The 12,914-nt window shown below is 38.3% G+C and overlaps 1 pseudogene; it reads right to left on the reverse strand.

Moving 5' to 3' along the window:
• Positions 1–6,537: 6,537 nt before the first annotated feature.
• Positions 6,538–11,485, reverse strand: LOC140853609 (uncharacterized; annotated as a pseudogene).
• Between the last annotated feature and the right edge of the window lie 1,429 nt (positions 11,486–12,914).

Genomic DNA, 12,914 nt, shown 5'->3' on the forward strand with positions numbered 1-12,914 from the left:
TTAAATGCATCCAAATTTACGAAGCGCCGCCCATAATTAATGCAAGGAGCATTTGACTTGACAAGCACTGAGGATTCTTCATTAGAAATTCGATATGAAGTAGTCCAATGATGATGCCAGATAGCATCACAGAGTAAAGGAGAAAGCAACATAAAAAATTTTTATTGCATTTATAAAATTTTTACGACTATAGGAACATCGTCACCTATAATGGACGACAAAAAAAATTGTTACATGAGGTCATGACTAGTCCTGACCTTCGAAGCTTCATTAGAAATTGTCCCATGGATCTCCATATCATCAGGATCGAGGTCGTGGATCTCTACTCCTTGAGACCTACATCGGGAGATGGAAGACTCAGTATTGCCCTCAGGCGAGAAGCTAAAAAGATGTAACCCTGACAATGCTACTTTGATCTGATTTCTGTGTGTCCAAAAGCCAACCGTGTAACCTGCATCGAACATACATCGGACCGTATCAACCAAAGATGTGGGGTCAACTAGTCTTTGTCCGACCAGACGCTGGGATCTTGTAACTACTGACCAACTTTTCCTAGGTCTATATTCGGCAACTGCACTCCCCGAATGCTCAAGCCTGAAAATTCATTTTGGATGGCACAAAGATCTTTTTGGAGCTATGCCACATGATCGGCAAAGCACCCTCTAGCTTTTTTAGCGGTAATTTCTGACGACTCCAGTTCTGAATTCCTTCCTTGAGCCCAACGAAGCTGACTACGGAGGTAGTGCTATTTGGTAGAGGCACCCTAGGTAGCTTCCTAAATGAGTCTCAATAGCTTTGTGGATTTAGTTGCCAGCCGAGCCTTCTCTGTTAAATGCATCTTGCTATTCTGATGAATGGTCAACCTCAATCAATCAATTTTTGCTGAAGCTACATCGAATGCCTTCTTGATCTTTGACAGCTCCATCCTTCGAGCAGCAGCTTTCTTTTACAATTCCTTAACCCTCTTCTCTAGATCACATATGCAAGACCTAATCCTTATAGCAGAAGCTGCTGGTAAGGGCTCGATGATAGAAATTGAAGGAACATAACCATCGAGGATATACTGACATGACTGAACCAACAAAAGAAGGATAGTATAAATTTAAAAAGAGACAAAACATCATTTCACTAACAATGACTTTCTTATAGAAGGGAAAGAAAAGAAAAAGTATAAGGCACCTCATCCTCCAACCTCATCTTAAAGATCGAAAAAGCTTAGTATGATCCTCGATGTCCTTTCAGGCAAGATCAGTAGTGGCTTTATTTAAAGACACCATCAAACTATTAACCTCCCTTCGAGTCACCTTGGCTTGTACATGCACCTCTGCAGCATCAGGCTCTGCCTTCAGGCGAAGATTCCTCATTATCTCTGCTTTATGAATGCAGTTCAAAAGAACAACTAAGAAATGAAGCATCTACATGGAAGCTATGTTAGGAAAAGAGATGAAGAGGAGAGAAAGAGCAAGAAAAGTTTTTGGTGCATGATAGTCGCAGAATATTGTTGTAGGTCATCAAAGTCTATGCCACTGATCCCCCTCAGCTCTACTGGGAGCATTGTCCTCTCAATTAGCTCCTTGACAACTTTTCAATCATCAAAAATCATATCCTTGGGGATGGAAAAAAGGTGAGCATCTAGATTGAACTGGTCATCTGGGGGAGGAAACTACTTGGGCCTGCAGCTACAGACGACCGAACCCCAACTCTGATGGGGGATGCAAGAGGATTCGGCATAAGAGCAATAGGTATGGTGGAGATACCTACATCTGAGTAATGAAGGTGGGGGCCACAGTCGATGAAGATGGACTCAGAGGGGCAGTAGCCACCAACACGACAGTGGCCTCGATTACTGAGGTCCGATCACCCGCAGCCTCTTGTCGGTAGACTGTTGGTTTCTTAGGAGTGCCCTCTAATATCAGAGCCTTTCTCTTTTTTGAAAGATTCCATTTCATTTTGATGAGATCCTCAGACCTTATCTCTGTGATCGACAAAACTCGATCAGAAATGAAAAAACAAAGAAATAGAAAAGATGGATGACTACACTGCTCACCCCTTAGGTTGGCCCAATTGAGTCCCGCATTATAAAGGGATTCATCGGACAATAATTCATCAATGGAGGGAGCTTTGAAATTCCTAAGGATCTTTAAATGATCCTCTTCCTCAGCCCCTAGTTTCAGGATCTGGAGTGCTAAAGCCTCTGGTCGATCCCAACTCAGCAAATTCCAACTATCTACAGAAGAACTGAAAAAAAACAAAAGCCTCTCCTTCCACCCATGAATGGAGGAAGGAGCATCCTTTATCAAAGAAGAAATCTCTCTTCGGAAAGAGATGTACCACCAGTTTTTGCCATAGGGTTGCCTCTTAATGGTAAAGAAAGAATGAAAGAGAGAGACAGATGGCCAAATATTGGCCATAACGCAGATAACCAAAAAATTTATAACAAACCTAAAAGAGTTTAGAATAATTGCACAAAAGAAAAGACCATAAAAATAGAAGATGTCAAGAATAAGAGGAGGAATAGAAAATCTAAAGCCAGCTCGAAGTGCTTCCTCAAACATGTCGAGCCACCTGGGAGGCAGATTGTTTACTCGATCGCTAGTCCTAGGGAGTTCCAGATCGAACTCCAGAGGAATTCTATACCAAATTTATATCCGACTCAAGTAATCTAGATTTAATACGGAATCATGGGTGCTAGGCCCAACCTCACTCTGTTCAGTCATTTCCAAACAAAAAGGCGAAAGGGTAAGTCTGAAAAGGAAAGACAGATAAAGAAGATAGATGGACGAGGAAGAAATACCAAGAAAAATCCATCTGAGAATAAAGAAAAAAGGATAAAAAAATGAAGCAGCAAGAAAATACTTTCAAAAGCAACTCAGAAGGACCGCAATATGAACAAAAGGAGGAGTCTCTTGTTCCAAGAAGACTGCAGCGAAGACAAAGTTGAAGGAGGACGAGTTTGGCGCAGTAGCAACCTTGACAAAAAGAGCAAGGAAAAGAGAAAGAGAATGGAGGGGCCTAGAAACAGTCAAAGGATCTAGAATAGGTTCTTTTTCTATTTATAATCGAGAGAAGATAATCACCAAATATCGAACCATCTCCTGCCAATAACCTACAGCACATGGCATGCCTAGCACCTCCCTATTTGATTAGCCGCTATCACCAGTTGGGCAAATCGATGCCATGCTTCAAAAGGGGATTTTGAAAAGATGTCCATGTAATTTGTAATAAAGGTTTAGTCGTGCCGTCTCATTTCTGCCCTAAAAATCACATACATCCCATCAACTGAAGGGTCTTTTCATATCCTCGGCATAAGAAAGCAAGTATACTCCCTTTGTCCGACCAAAGCTCGGACTGAGAGTAGGAGGTATGTGTTAGAGAAAAATTCATATAGGCCAATGATATGAAGAAGCAAAAGGCCCAGGATATCCAAACCTGACAAGCCTGCCTGCTAAGATCTAGCCGACCCCTAGTCGGCCGTAATCATTGTCACTTTATCGATGATCAATCTTTGACATTCGTTCAATTAGCATCAAGAGCCGATGAAGACTTCTTGATTGTCACTGAGGTAACTCTCACATATGACCATCGATATCTCCTTAGCGATCGACTCCTGTAGGATAGACCAACGAATCAATAGCACATCCGAATGGCCAGCTCAGTCCGAACGGAAGATGGTCATCAGCCGATCACATCCGGCCCACCAGCCTCCCCCTACCGAGCGGGCCTTCAATTTCTAACTTTCTTATATGGAAGCAGCATGGGGCATCTGACTCATGATCGTGACTAACCAGTCCTTGGCTCATTGAGACTAGTTGGCATGTCAATTTGAAATTCAATGGCTACCTGACGACAATTGTCATAAAACTGATAAGGCAACCACAATCGTCATATCCCAAGAATCTTGAGCGATAGTTCTGCTACTATATGTAAATTGTGCCTTAGCTAGATGGGATCGTGCCAACCAACCTGCCAACCAAAGCAACCACCTCCATCCATAAAAAGAGGCCCAAAGAGGATCCTAAAAAAGATGTGCCATTACTCTCTCTCATACTCTTCTATCTGTTAAACGAGAGTTTTGAGTTGAGCATCGAAGGATCCCCACCGAAGCAACCATCAGTCAAAACTATTTTATAGGTCTATAGGAGACCCCCACCTCACCATCCACTCCAACATCCCAATGCCTTGCAGAATCTCGCACAAACACCGTCCAATAAAAAAAAGGGGAGAAGAAGAAGAGGATGAAGAGTTTACTCCTCATCTGAGGAGAAGGCCCCCCACCTCCTCATCACTATTGCCAAAGAGGAGATAGCTGAGGTCCAGCTGCAGCATCATTCGCCACAAGTGGGCCTTCAATTTTTGAATCTAAAAATAAAGGTGGTGGCAACGACACTAGTGACCTCTTCCTCTAACATTGTCAACATCTTGAACTCCTCAATGCAGTGCTTGCAGACCACATAGAGGATCTGCTCGATAGGAAAAAAGGCACTCTCACCCCTGGCAGGCGGCGGTGGCTTCTTCTTAGGTTTTGCGAAGGGAGCAGAAGCCCAACTTGATTGGGAGGCAGACTGGCATAGCTCCCCTTTCTTCGCCTTCTTGGATGAGTGAGCCTTCTTGGAGGCAGCCCTCCTCTCCTTGACCAACTCTTTGATAGATTTTCTAGAGGGCATCATGGTGACGAAGGAGAGGGGGAGTTTTCATACATTCTATGGGAAGAAGGGTGGAAGGTGAGGTTCTCGCCAACCATCAGGCCCACTTTATAGGGACGAGTGCATCGATTGTTCACCAATCGTCGGCTTTAGCTATTCTGAAGCCATAAATGGCACATCTTCCTAACCTCAGAAACTAACTCAGATGATGCTTCGCAAATCGATACATTGCCACGTGATGCATCCCCATAGGCTCCAAGCGGTCTTCCAAAATTTACTCAGTCGGAGGTGTCACGCTCCAAATTTGAGATATAACACGGCCATGCTACCGAGGGATGGATCCACCATAACACGAAGCCAAAATTTATCTTCTTAAATATAATAACAGGTGTATCATAAATAAATATAATAATAAAATTCAATTCAAATATTTAATTAAACCAAAACTGGTTCAGAGCATCTAAATCCAAAGATGAAATAATCCAAGCCTTAAAATTCATAATGACTACAATCCATAAACATAAACTGAATTCCTAGTGCAAAATTTTCAAGCTTGCTTTACTGATCCCCAAGCCTGGATTTCCTTTCCACCAGTCCTAGCCTTATTTCTTTGTACATGAAAAAGAAAATAAAAAGAATATGAGCTACACTAGCTCAATAAGTAGACTTCCGCTTCCTTACCGGATCAAGCATAAGTTTTCTATGATAATGCATCATTTAGCAAATAATAATTATTATAAAAATAAATATTTCATAGAGTATATAATAAAATAAGTTATAAGCTCATCATGTATGCATAAATCATATATATTTCACAATCATAAATCATAAATCATTTCTGTCATGTATTTGTGTCATGTTTCAAAAATATTGCTAATAGATGTTCGTGCTAAGGTCACTATTATATCTGTGACAGGACCATATTTCTTAATCGACAGAGTTCTTAATTCATGTGCCAACTTTATACCCACTGGCAGGGCTATATTTCGTGTGAATACTAGCTCCGGATGTCGATCTTCTCGAAGAAATTCATTCATGGCTATCTAAGAGCTTTTGAAAGCTTTATATCTTTTTCTTAAATCATACATATACATAGAATAAAATCTCATGCTTCATAATCATGCAACTTTTATAAAATACATTCATGCAATCAATGCTCATAATAAAATATACTTTTTCATATCACATATGCTGATCCTAATTTTACAAAAAATAAGACTTTATCAATAAGAGATCATATGCATGAAAATCATGAAGATTTTAAAAAATAAATAAGGAGGGTAAGATCTACATACCTCGATCGTTCTGGACCTTTTAATCTTTCTTAAAGAAATCAGACAATCCTATTTAAAATATTAAATCATTAATAAATTTTATTTTATATATTTAATAAAATTATATAATATAAAGAGATGATCGATTTGATGATCAGTCCAATAAATCTTCCCCTTCGGCTCTAAACCGATTTAAGGTCATAGGTCCCTAGGAGTGGAGAAGATGGCCTAATAGGAGATCCATAGGGCTTCTTAAAGAGAAAAAAATTTTAAAGAGAGAAAATAGAGAGAGAAAGACCAATTTTAGAGAGAGAAAGACTTTAGAGAGGGATGAGAGAAACTTTCTCTCATGTGTATTATTATTATTATTATTATTATTATATATATATATATATATTTTTTTCTTTTCTTTTTCTTTTTCTTTTTTTTCTTTTTTCTTTTCTTTTCTTTTTCCTTTTCTTCCCGTGGCCTTCTTTGGCCGAAACAGGGGACCTAGAGGTGCCCTTGTCTTTGACCAACCGTTCACAACCATACCTTGTCCGACGGTGGCTGGCGGCAAGGGACGACCCTTCTGAGTTCAGAGAGGCCAGAGCCGACGGTCGGTGGTGAACATCGGCGTCTTAAAAATCAGAAAAAGGGAGAGGCCGAACAGAACTTCCTTTTCTGACGAAATCCGGCAACTCCTGTCACCGGCAGTCATGCCCATCGGCATGAAAAAGAAGGGAGAGAAGGGAGGAAGAGGAGGAAGGACTTACCACAGCCTCTAATGACCCCCACCGACGTGAAATCACGGCGAGCACGAGTCGAGGGGCCGTGGCTTCAATCGAAAAAATTGGAGAAGAACTTCGGTGATCATCGGTGACTGTTGTGTCCTCTCTTAGAGGAGAGGAGGGGGGTTCTTATAGGGCTCATCCTAGGATCTTTTAATGGCCCTAGGACTCTGATTTCGATCAGGATCGGGGAAGGAAAAGACTCCTATCGAGAGTCTTCTTCCCCCTCTCTCTTTTTTTTTTCTTCTTCTAGGTGGGCTTAGTGGGCTTTTGGCCCATCGGATCGGGTTATCACATTCTACCCTCCTTAAAAAAAATTTTATTCTCGAAATTTAACATACCTTCATTTTCAAATAAGTGTGGATATCTCGTCTTCATATCATCTTCAATCTCCCATGTAGCCTCTCTCTTCATGATTACTCCAATGAATCTTTACATACAGAATGATACATCATCTTAGAACTTGCTCTTTTCGATCAATAATTCGGAGAAAAAATTCTTCATAGGTTAGATCTTCATGAACTTGCAATGGCTGATACTTTATCATACTATTTGGATCAGGTACAAACTTTCTCAGTAGTGAAACATGAAAGACATTGTACACTTTGGATAAATCTGATGGTAAAGCTAGTTTATAAGCAACATCTCCTACTCGATTTAAAATTTCAAAAGGTTCAATATATCGCGAACTCAGCTTGCCATGTCTCCCAAATCTCATAACACCCTTAGTAGGTGATACTTTTAGAAAAACATGATCACCAACCTAAAATTTTAATTCTCTTCTTTTTCTATCTGCCCAACTCTTCTGTCTATACTGTGCTGCCTTGAGTCTTCTCTTGATTAGATAAATTTTATCTCTAGCATCTTGAACTAACTCGAGACCTATTAATTTTTTTTCACCTACTTCATCCTAATACAGAGGAGATTTACACTTTCTTCCATATAGGGCTTCATAGGGTGCCATCCGGATACTAGAATGAAAACTGTTGTTATATGCAATTTCAATCAATGTCACATGATTATCCCAATGTCCTCCGAAATCAAAAGCACAAGCTCTTAACATATTCTCAAGAGTTTGAATTGTCCTTTCAGATTGGCCATCAGTCTGGGGATGGAATGCAGTACTAAGCCTCAATTCTATCCCTAAAGCATCTTGAAAACTTTTTCAAAATCTAGATACGAATCGTGGATCTCGATCAGACACAATACTTATTGGAACATCATGCAGGCGTACAATTTCATCAATATACATCTGGGCTAACTTATCAAGTGGAGTGCCAACTCAAAAAGATAGAAAGTGAGCTGATTTAGTAAGCCGATCAACAATCACCCATACTGCATCATTTTTTCTTGCTGTCCTTGGAAGTTCAGTAACGAAATCCATCATGATATGCTCCCATTTCTATTCTGGTATCTCTAATGGTCTTAGCAAACCAGCAAATCTTTGATGTTCGGCTTTCACTTGCTGGCATACCAAGCATTGAGATACAAATCGAGCTATCTCCTGCTTCATTCCATTCCATCAGAAGAGTTGTTTTAAATCTCTATACATCTTTATACTATCGGGATGAAAGGAGAAACGGGATTTATGGGCTTCTTCCAAATTTTTTTTTTTAAGTTTAGGATCTCCTGGCATACATAATCTATTTCTAAAATAAAGAGTTCCATCTGTATGTAGCCTAAACTCAGTTCGTAGCCCTTTCTCCATGTCCTTCTTAAATTGACACAAATGAATATCACTTTGTTGGGCCACTTTTATCTGTTCGATCAATGCTGGTTGTACCATTAAATTTGCTAACACATTCTTAACATCAGTACAAGTCACTTCAATTTGCAAATCTTCAAGATCCCTTAGAATTTATTGCTGAAAGGATAGTAGAGTCGTCACATTTGCTGAAGACTTCCTACTAAGTGCATCTGCCATCACATTGGCTTTTTCAGGATGATATTTAATATTTAGATCATAATATTTTAATAGTTCAAGCCACCTTCTTTGCCTCATGTTCAGCTCTTTTTGAGTAAATAAGTATTTCAAGCTTTTATAATCAGTAAAGATTTCACATGATTCTCCATATAAATAGTATCGCCAAATCTTTAAAGCAAAAATAATAGCTGCTAACTTCAAATCATGTGTCGGATAATTCTGCTCATAGGTTTTTAGTTGTCGAGAAGCATAAGCAATGACCTTATCATTCTGCATCAACACACAACCTAATCCCTTCTTGGAAGCATCACTATAAATGACAAATCCTTCCTTATTAGATGGTAAAGTAAGAATTGGGGTAGATATCAATCGTTGCTTCAGATCTTGAAAACTCTACTCACATTCACTGTTCCATTCATATTTTATTCGTTTCTGAGTTAAGCGGGTTAGAGGAATTGCAATTTGAGAAAATCTCTCGACGAATCTTCTATAATAACCAGCCAAGCCTAAGAAGCTTCTAACTTCCGTCACATTAGTCGGACAAGGCCAATTCACCATGGCTTCTATCTTCTTTGGATCGACTGAGATTTCTTTCTTAAATATTACATGGTCGAGGAAGACAACACTATCCAACCAGAACTCACACTTGTTAAGCTTGGCGAAGAGCTTCTCTTCTCTCAAGGTTTGAAACACGATCCTCAAATGTCTCTCATGTTCTGCTATATTTTTAGAATAAACTAGGATATCATCAATAAAAATAACAATGAATTGATCCAGATACGGCTTGAAAATCCTGTTCATCATATCCATAAAAGCAGCCGGTGCATTAGTTAGTCCAAAAGGCATTACTAAAAATTCATAATGGCCATACCTGATTCTAAATGCAGTCTTAGGTACATCTTCATCTCTAATTCTTAGTTGATGATAGCCTGATCGTAAGTCAATTTTGGAGAAAACTTGTGCACCTTGAAGTTGATCAAATAAGTCATCTATTCGAGGAAGAGGATATTTATTCTTTATGGTTACCTTATTCAACTCTCGATAGTCAATGCATAGATGCATGCTCCCATCTTTCTTTTTCACAAATAACACAGGAGCTCCCCAAGGTAATGTACTTGATCGGATAAACTTTTTATTCAAAAGTTCTTGCAGTTGATCCTTTAATTCTCGTAATTCTACGGGAGCCATCCGATAAGGAGGTTTTGATATAGGTCCGGTTCCTGGTGTGATATCAATTTTAAATTCAACCTCATGCTCTGGGGACAGTCCGGGTAGTTCATCTGGAAAAATATCAAAAATTTTTTTGACAATTGGAATATCATCCAACTTTATCTTTTCCTTCTCGGCATTTACTACATGGGCCAAAAATGCTTTGCATCCTTTCCTCAAAGCTTTTCTTATGTTCATGATTGAGATAATACCCAAAGATTGTTTGGACTCCATATTATGAACTTCGCCTTGAAAGAAGAATTATGGTTCAACCAAAATTTGAAATACCACTCTTTTTCTAAAATAATCAATATGTGCATGGTACGAAGATAACCAGTTCATCCCAAGAATAACGTCAAAATCATGCATGTTTAACTGAATCAAATCTGCTGCTAATTTTTTTTCTTCTATTTGGATTATGCAAGTCTTAAAAATAGTGTTAGCAACAATAATATTTTTAAAAGGTGTGCTAACATATAATGGTTTATTTAGTTTTTCAGGCACACAATTCAAAGAAGTAGCAAACTTGAGAGATATAAAAGAGTGAGAAGAGTCGGAATCGAATAGCACACAAGCATGAATAGAATTGACTGGGATAGTACCTGTCACCACTTGATCACTTGCATTGACCTCCTACTGGTTTAAAGCAAACACTCGTGCATTTCCTTTCTATTTTTGATCAACTAGTTTGTTAGGTCTAGAGTCATCTTTTTTCTTATTTGGGCAATCACGAGCCATATGTCCTTTCTCGCCACATAAGAAGCATGCTCCTATTCTCTTGAGACAAGGTCCATTATGATTTTTTCCATAATAGGAGCAGGATGTAGATTTTTTCTTCTTATCAGAGTAATTATTTTTAAAATTTTTCTGCTGATCCTTTAGATTTCCTGCTGATCTCGATCTCTTCCTATCTCATCTTTCTAGATCTGCTCTTTTCAATTCAGACTCCACTTTCAAAGCTCGCTCCAGTACGTCCTTATAGTTATTGAAAATATGAGAAGACAGACGGGATCGAATTTCATATCTTAGACCTTGTTCGAATATGTTAGCTTTACTCATTTCGAACTCCATAAGCTGAGGGCAGAAGCGGCCTAACTCATTAAATTTGTTAGCATATTCTAATACCGTCATATCATCCTTTTGCTTTAAGGCTAGAAACTCATTTTCTTTTACCAATCTCATTGTGTCCAGAAAGTACTGATCATAAAATATCTCTTTGAATTCTTTCCAAGTGAGCTGATCATCATTATTCTCATAGGCAGCTTTTATTGCAGTCCACCAAAACTCAGCATTCCCTTTTAACATAGGAACGGCTAATCGGACCTTCACATTCTCAGGGTATTGCAGGGCATCAAACATCTTTTCCATCTCTCGAATTCATGTCTCTGCAACCATAGGATCAGATCCACCCTCAAATAGAGGTGGGTTGAGCCTTCTGAATCTCTCGTAGTATGACTCCATAGATAATATCGATCGAGGAGTAGTTTATGCCTGCTGCTGGATAAGCTGAGCTACCACTTGACATACACCAGTAATGTCCGCCTGAGTGGCCGGTGCGTCAGGAGTTCGCTCAACTGGTTGATTGACAGCTCCCTGCGATGTCAATCTTGCTCCTCTTATCCTAGCAGCCATATTTGCCAAGGTCTCGCCCTCCCTATCGCTCATCGCTTCCTAGTCAAATGCCAATATTATTATATTATTTTATAACAGAGTTGCAGTATAGTTAATAATTTAAGTCAGAGTCTAACTATGCGTAACCTAACTACCCACTGTTAGGTTTTAAGTTCTACCCTTGATTAAACCTATCGCTCTGATACCATAAAATATCACGCCCCAAATCTGGGACATAACACACGAAGCCAAAATTCATCTTCTTAAATATAATAACAGGTGTATCATAAATAAATGTAATAATAAAGTTTAATTCAAATATTTAATTAAACCAAAACTGGTTCAGAACATCTAAATCCAAAGATGAAATAATCCAAGCCTTAAAATTCATAATGACTACAATCTAACATAAACTGAATTTCTAGTACAAAATTTTCAAGCTTGCTTTGCTGATCCCCAAGCCTGGATTCTTTTTCCACCGGTCTTAGCCTTATTTCTCTGTACATGAAAAAGAAAACAAAAAGAATATGAGCTACACTAGCTCAGTAAGTAGACTTTCGCTTCCTTACCGGATCAAGCATAAATTTTCTATGATAATACATCATTTAGCAAATAATAATTATTGTAAAAATAAATATTTCATAGAGCATATAATAAAACAAGTTATAAGCTCATCATGCATGCATAAATCATGTATATTTCATAATCATGAATCATAAATCATTTCTGTCATGTATTTGTGTTATATTTTAAAAATATTGCTTACAGATATTCATGCTAAGGTCACTATTATATCCATGACAGGGTCATGTTTCTTAATCGATAGAGTTCTTAATTCATGTGCCAACTTTATACCCACTGGCAGGGTCATATTTCATGTGGATGCTAGCTCCGGATGTCGACCTTCTCGAAGAAATTCATTTATAGCTATCTGAGAGCTTTTGAAATCTTTATATCTTTTTCTTAAACCATACATATACATAGAATAAAATCTCATACTTCATAATCATACAACTTTTATAAAATACATTCATGCAATCAATGCTCATAATAAAATATGCTTTTTTATATCACATATGCTGATCCCGATTTTACGAAAAATATGACTTTATCAATAAGAGATCATATGCATGAAAATTATGGAGATTTTAAAAAATAAATAAGGAGCGTAAGATCTACATACCTCGATCGTTCTAGACCTTTTAATCTTTCTTAAAAGAATCGGACAGTCCTATTTAAAATATTAAATTATCAATAAATTTTATTTCATATATTTAATAAAATTACATAATATAAGAAGATGATCAATTTGATGATCAGTCCAATAAATCTCTCCCTTCGGCTCTAAACTGATGTAAGGTCATAGGTCCTTAGGAGTGGAGAAGATGGCCTAATAGGGGATCCATAGGGCTTTTTAGAGAGAAAAAATTTTTAGAGAGAAAAAGTAGAGAGAGAAAGTCCAATTCTAGAGAGAGAAAAACTT

Source organism: Elaeis guineensis, chromosome 14, assembly GCF_000442705.2.
Source record: "Elaeis guineensis isolate ETL-2024a chromosome 14, EG11, whole genome shotgun sequence".
NCBI lineage: Eukaryota > Viridiplantae > Streptophyta > Magnoliopsida > Arecales > Arecaceae > Elaeis > Elaeis guineensis.